General features: G+C 49.3%; 1 non-coding gene across 1 annotated transcript in view; it reads right to left on the minus strand.

Moving 5' to 3' along the window:
- LOC126431655 (small subunit ribosomal RNA) overlaps positions 1–1,107 on the minus strand; it is a 1,909-nt gene extending 802 nt beyond the window's left edge. The window contains exon 1 of the ribosomal RNA XR_007577687.1: positions 1–1,107. This exon is cut by the window's left edge and continues 802 nt beyond it. This is a non-coding gene — a ribosomal RNA (small subunit ribosomal RNA).
- Between the last annotated feature and the right edge of the window lie 6,393 nt (positions 1,108–7,500).

Raw genomic sequence — 7,500 nt, forward strand, 5'->3', positions numbered from 1 at the left:
GCGGTATCTGATCGCCTTCGAACCTCTAACTTTCGTTCTTGATTAATGAAAACATACTTGGCAAATGCTTTCGCTTCTGTTCGTCTTGCGACGATCCAAGAATTTCACCTCTAACGTCGCAATACGAATGCCCCCGCCTGTCCCTATTAATCATTACCTCGGGTTCCGAAAACCAACAAAATAGAACCGAGGTCCTATTCCATTATTCCATGCACACAGTATTCAGGCGGGCTTGCCTGCTTTAAGCACTCTAATTTGTTCAAAGTAAACGTGCCGGCCCACCGAGACACTCAATAAAGAGCACCCTGGTAGGATTTCAACGGGGTCCGCCTCGGGACGCACGAGCACGCACGAGGCGGTCGCACGCCTTCGGCTCGCCCCACCGGCAGGACGTCCCACGATACATGCCAGTTAAACACCGACGGGCGGTGAACCAACAGCGTGGGACACAAATCCAACTACGAGCTTTTTAACCGCAACAACTTTAATATACGCTATTGGAGCTGGAATTACCGCGGCTGCTGGCACCAGACTTGCCCTCCAATAGATACTCGTTAAAGGATTTAAAGTGTACTCATTCCGATTACGGGGCCTCGGATGAGTCCCGTATCGTTATTTTTCGTCACTACCTCCCCGTGCCGGGAGTGGGTAATTTGCGCGCCTGCTGCCTTCCTTGGATGTGGTAGCCGTTTCTCAGGCTCCCTCTCCGGAATCGAACCCTGATTCCCCGTTACCCGTTACAACCATGGTAGGCGCAGAACCTACCATCGACAGTTGATAAGGCAGACATTTGAAAGATGCGTCGCCGGTACGAGGACCGTGCGATCAGCCCAAAGTTATTCAGAGTCACCAAGGCAAACGGACCGGACGAGCCGACCGATTGGTTTTGATCTAATAAAAGCGTCCCTTCCATCTCTGGTCGGGACTCTGTTTGCATGTATTAGCTCTAGAATTACCACAGTTATCCAAGTAACGTGGGTACGATCTAAGGAACCATAACTGATTTAATGAGCCATTCGCGGTTTCACCTTAATGCGGCTTGTACTGAGACATGCATGGCTTAATCTTTGAGACAAGCATATGACTACTGGCAGGATCAACCAGGGAGCTGCGTCAACTAGAGCTGAGCAGCCGGCCGCCCGGGAGTGTGTCCCGGGGGCCCGCGCGAACACGCAAGCGTCCGCTCAATTATTCTGCAAACAGGAGGAGGCTGAGCTCCCCTGCACAACACACCTCGAAACCCTCTCAGGTCCCGGCGGCGCGCAGCGCCGTCCTAAGTACTTGGTCGGGTTCGAGAGAGGCGCAATCGCCCGGAGTTAGGCGAGTAGACGCTTTAGGTGCGACCACCCGTGCTCCCAACTGAGCTTGCCGCTGCCGACAGAGGCCCGGGAGCGTGCTGTCGTGGCATTGCCGGCGGGAGACAACACGCGCCACCTACGGTGACCGGCAGCTCCAACGCCAGCGCCACAGAAGGACAAAAGCCCCACTTGGGTGCCGAAGCGAACTCTCCCAGCACAGCGCACGCGCCAACACGTCCGCACAGCTGCGATACAAACCACCTGCGAGAACCGCTGGGGCGACCGAGCAGCAGACGGCGTCGCGGCGCCGAGCGCCGGGCGGCGGCGCATCCTCAGCGCACACAGTCCTCAATCGGACCAGCACACTGCAGATGGCCACCGCGCTTCGCACCGGGCCCGCGAGGACCTACTTTGGCCGCAAGGCGCCGCGAGCAGGGGGCGCCGGCGCGCAGCTGCGCCGCCTGCCGCGTCCGTCGGCCGGCGCGCCTGCCACTGGCCGCCCCCACCAGCCGGCTGTAGCGCGTGCGCCCACGCACCGCGCTGCCAGCACGCCGGGCGGCCCCCCCTCACCGGCCGGGGACGGTCCCACCCAGCCACCGCCGCGTATCGCCTCACACCCAGATCCCCTTTCGCGTTCGTGGGCATGGTGGGTCCCCTTTCACGTTCGTGGGCATGGTGGGTATCCCTGAAACAACCGGTTAATAGCTCGACCGATCGTCGCCAACACTGATTCACCTCTAGCGAGAACAACCGCACCACAACGGGTTACCTGTTGTTCATTTGCGTAACGTCACCAGCAAACGTAGACGTCCATCGCCATTTGCAACGAGTATTGCATGCCTGTGTCAGGTGTCACAACACACTACGTCTGCCCACATAGACGCAACAACATGTGCACGCCTCGAGAACACGTGGAAGGTAGCCCCCGTACGTATGCGGTGTCCATTGCGCGAACGACTGTCAGCCGGCCTCTGCAGGATGTCGCAGATGTGGAACGCGGTGCAACATGCTATCACGGTGTGTGAGAAGAGACGACTACGTCCGAATACACGCTCCACTACATCAACAGACTGCTCATGCTGATCGCCATCCAGGGCGTCCGTTCCTCCCACACGTCTGAATGGCGTACCACACTGCAATCCAGCTCTTATAGGGAGACGACACGTAGCTGCGTGCACAATATTTGGACTGTATGGTCTGCCGTTGCTAGGCGCAGTCGTCGTACGGTCACACATGTGCCACGATGTATCATTCAGTACATACGGACCAATGTGCAGTACAGTTTGTGGGTTTTGCGTACATCGGCGGACAGGTGACAGGCCGTACCACAACGTAGGCTGAGTACGTCGGCATGCGAAGGGCATTGAACATGCAAACTTCTCAACGACCAGCTTGCGAAGGCAGGGGGGAAGGGGGGGGGGCATGTACGTCCTGCTGCTATCCACATTACAGTGTATAGCAGGAGCATGTGGAAAGTCAGCAACACCTGCAAGGTGTTTAACATGACGCGATACACAGGGGACCGGGCAGTGCGAATAGCGAACTATATTGCGAGGGTTGCGGTTAGGCAACACTACACTAATTTAACGAGTTGCATAACAATTACAGAGCAGGTTCAGCGACAACGTGCGTCAGGTTAAGGCGCAATATAGGTTAGGTTGAGGCACAATATAGGTTAGGTTAAGGCACAAATTGGGTTACGTTAAGGCACAACATGGGTTACGTTAAGGCACAACATGGGTTACGTTAAGGCACAAATTAGGTTACGTTAAGGCACAAATTAGGTTACGTTAAGGCACAAATTAGGTTACGTTAAGGCACAAATTAGGTTACGTTAAGGCACAAATTAGGTTACGTTAAGGCACAAATTAGGTTACGTTAAGGCACAAATTAGGTTACGTTAAGGCACAAATTAGGTTACGTTAAGGCACAAATTAGGTTACGTTAAGGCACAAATTAGGTTACGTTAAGGCACAAATTAGGTTACGTTAAGGCACAAATTAGGTTACGTTAAGGCACAAATTAGGTTACGTTAAGGCACAAATTAGGTTACGTTAAGGCACAAATTAGGTTACGTTAAGGCACAAATTAGGTTACGTTAAGGCACAAATTAGGTTACGTTAAGGCACAAATTAGGTTACGTTAAGGCACAAATTAGGTTACGTTAAGGCACAAATTAGGTTACGTTAAGGCACAAATTAGGTTACGTTAAGGCACAAATTAGGTTACGTTAAGGCACAAATTAGGTTACGTTAAGGCACAAATTAGGTTACGTTAAGGCACAAATTAGGTTACGTTAAGGCACAAATTAGGTTACGTTAAGGCACAAATTAGGTTACGTTAAGGCACAAATTAGGTTACGTTAAGGTACAATATGGGTTAGGTTAAGGTACAATATGGGTTAGGTTAAGGTACAATATGGGTTAGGTTAAGGTACAATATGGGTTAGGTTAAGGTACAATATGGGTTAGGTTAAGGCACAACGTAGGTTAGGTTAAGGCACAACATAGGTTAGGTTAAGGCACAACATAGGTTAGGTTAAGGCACAACATAGGTTAGGTTAAGGCACAACATAGGTTAGGTTAAGGCACAACATAGGTTAGGTTAAGGCACAACATAGGTTAGGTTAAGGCACAACATAGGTTAGGTTAAGGCACAACGTAGGTTAGGTTAAGGCACAACGTAGGTTAGGTTAAGGCACAACGTAGGTTAGGTTAAGGCACAACGTAGGTTAGGTTAAGGCACAACGTAGGTTAGGTTAAGGCACAACGTAGGTTAGGTTAAGGCACAACGTAGGTTAGGTTAAGGCACAACGTAGGTTAGGTTAAGGCACAACGTAGGTTAGGTTAAGGCACAACGTAGGTTAGGTTAAGGCACAACGTAGGTTAGGTTAAGGCACAACGTAGGTTAGGTTAAGGCACAACGTAGGTTAGGTTAAGGCACAACGTAGGTTAGGTTAAGGCACAACGTAGGTTAGGTTAAGGCACAACGTAGGTTAGGTTAAGGCACAACGTAGGTTAGGTTAAGGCACAACGTAGGTTAGGTTAAGGCACAACGTAGGTTAGGTTAAGGCACAACGTAGGTTAGGTTAAGGCACAACGTAGGTTAGGTTAAGGCACAACGTAGGTTAGGTTAAGGCACAACGTAGGTTAGGTTAAGGCACAACGTAGGTTAGGTTAAGGCACAACGTAGGTTAGGTTAAGGCACAACGTAGGTTAGGTTAAGGCACAACGTAGGTTAGGTTAAGGCACAACGTAGGTTAGGTTAAGGCACAACGTAGGTTAGGTTAAGGCACAACGTAGGTTAGGTTAAGGCACAACGTAGGTTAGGTTAAGGCACAACGTAGGTTAGGTTAAGGCACAACGTAGGTTAGGTTAAGGCACAACGTAGGTTAGGTTAAGGCACAACGTAGGTTAGGTTAAGGCACAACGTAGGTTAGGTTAAGGCACAACGTAGGTTAGGTTAAGGCACAACGTAGGTTAGGTTAAGGCACAACGTAGGTTAGGTTAAGGCACAACGTAGGTTAGGTTAAGGCACAACGTAGGTTAGGTTAAGGCACAACGTAGGTTAGGTTAAGGCACAACGTAGGTTAGGTTAAGGCACAACGTAGGTTAGGTTAAGGCACAACGTAGGTTAGGTTAAGGCACAACGTAGGTTAGGTTAAGGCACAACGTAGGTTAGGTTAAGGCACAACGTAGGTTAGGTTAAGGCACAACGTAGGTTAGGTTAAGGCACAACGTAGGTTAGGTTAAGGCACAACATAGGTTAGGTTAAGGCACAACATAGGTTAGGTTAAGGCACAACATAGGTTAGGTTAAGGCACAACATAGGTTAGGTTAAGGCACAACATAGGTTAGGTTAAGGCACAACATAGGTTAGGTTAAGGCACAACATAGGTTAGGTTAAGGCACAACGTAGGTTAGGTTAAGGCACAACGTAGGTTAGGTTAAGGCACAACGTAGGTTAGGTTAAGGCACAACGTAGGTTAGGTTAAGGCACAACGTAGGTTAGGTTAAGGCACAACGTAGGTTAGGTTAAGGCACAACGTAGGTTAGGTTAAGGCACAACGTAGGTTAGGTTAAGGCACAACGTAGGTTAGGTTAAGGCACAACGTAGGTTAGGTTAAGGCACAACGTAGGTTAGGTTAAGGCACAACGTAGGTTAGGTTAAGGCACAACGTAGGTTAGGTTAAGGCACAACGTAGGTTAGGTTAAGGCACAACGTAGGTTAGGTTAAGGCACAACGTAGGTTAGGTTAAGGCACAACGTAGGTTAGGTTAAGGCACAACGTAGGTTAGGTTAAGGCACAACGTAGGTTAGGTTAAGGCACAACGTAGGTTAGGTTAAGGCACAACGTAGGTTAGGTTAAGGCACAACGTAGGTTAGGTTAAGGCACAACGTAGGTTAGGTTAAGGCACAACGTAGGTTAGGTTAAGGCACAACGTAGGTTAGGTTAAGGCACAACGTAGGTTAGGTTAAGGCACAACGTAGGTTAGGTTAAGGCACAACGTAGGTTAGGTTAAGGCACAACGTAGGTTAGGTTAAGGCACAACGTAGGTTAGGTTAAGGCACAACGTAGGTTAGGTTAAGGCACAACGTAGGTTAGGTTAAGGCACAACGTAGGTTAGGTTAAGGCACAACGTAGGTTAGGTTAAGGCACAACATAGGTTAGGTTAAGGCACAACATAGGTTAGGTTAAGGCACAACATAGGTTAGGTTAAGGCACAACATAGGTTAGGTTAAGGCACAACATAGGTTAGGTTAAGGCACAACATAGGTTAGGTTAAGGCACAACATAGGTTAGGTTAAGGCACAACATAGGTTAGGTTAAGGCACAACATAGGTTAGGTTAAGGCACAACATAGGTTAGGTTAAGGCACAACGTAGGTTAGGTTAAGGCACAACGTAGGTTAGGTTAAGGCACAACGTAGGTTAGGTTAAGGCACAACGTAGGTTAGGTTAAGGCACAACGTAGGTTAGGTTAAGGTACAACGTAGGTTAGGTTAAGGTACAACGTAGGTTAGGTTAAGGTACAACGTAGGTTAGGTTAAGGTACAACGTAGGTTAGGTTAAGGTACAACGTAGGTTAGGTTAAGGTACAACGTAGGTTAGGTTAAGGTACAACGTAGGTTAGGTTAAGGTACAACGTAGGTTAGGTGAAGGCGCAATGTAGGTTAGGTTAAGGTACGATATACCTTAGGTTAAGGTACAATATCGCTTAGGTTAAGGTACAATATAGCTTAGGTTAAGGTACACGTTGTAGGGAAAGGTGTATTTTGGGGGGGGAGGGGGCGGCAGGTTCGTTGATAGTGATTATCGTAAGTGCATGCCTGCGGGATCATCCGATTTGTCACGTCAGGATGCACTTGTGGCTCATGACAGGCGGCGCTCCGATTCCAAGGTTGTGGCAGATCTGTGTCTTTCATTCCTGCCATTGTTTGTGTACTGTGACAGGAGGCAGTATTGTGATGTTGGGTGCACCCCTGTGTAGGACATGTGTGGGTGTTCGTGGCTTAGCTGAGCAATGGCGGATGTCGGAAGGGTGGGATATTCTGTTTTCTGGGTGGACCTCCCGGTCTGGTTATGATAGTGTGGATTGTGTAATGTGGCGGAGAGGATGCACCGGATGTTCTTCCATGCTGGTGGTTAGATATTGTGTGTGTGCCTGTTAGAGGCAGAGAGTAGTGTGTGATAGTGTCTGGCTGACGTGTGGTTCTCATTGTGTGCAGAGTCTTTCAGCATGTATAGGGACGGTTGTATATATTATCTGTATTCTGATGGCTCTGCATCTATTACTAATCAGTGCCGTGTATACGGTTACTCTGGTTCCAGTCGAAACTGTTCTATCTCTGTACATTAGTGACACTGCGGCTCCACTATGTTGCCGCCCCTGTCGGCCGTTTCCCCCAGTGTGTGGCTAATGATTATCAGCAATCAGTCTATTAGTCAATACCGGTAGTGTGACGACGTGAAATGTCCGGGATGGGGGAAGCTACACGCTTCCCGTGGGTCAGGGCCTAGAAAGACTCTTCCCACGCAGGAGGCTCGGACTGTCATTACTCTTCCGAGAAATATATTTGCCCAGCGTTTTTTGCGACTGCGAGTGCGACGCGTACGAGTACCGACATGGATGGGGCGCTTCCTAGCTGATCGCTCAGCATCGGAGAAATATATTTGCCCAACGTTTTTTGCGACTGCGAGTG

Source organism: Schistocerca serialis, unplaced genomic scaffold, assembly GCF_023864345.2.
Source record: "Schistocerca serialis cubense isolate TAMUIC-IGC-003099 unplaced genomic scaffold, iqSchSeri2.2 HiC_scaffold_1105, whole genome shotgun sequence".
Taxonomy (NCBI): domain Eukaryota; kingdom Metazoa; phylum Arthropoda; class Insecta; order Orthoptera; family Acrididae; genus Schistocerca; species Schistocerca serialis.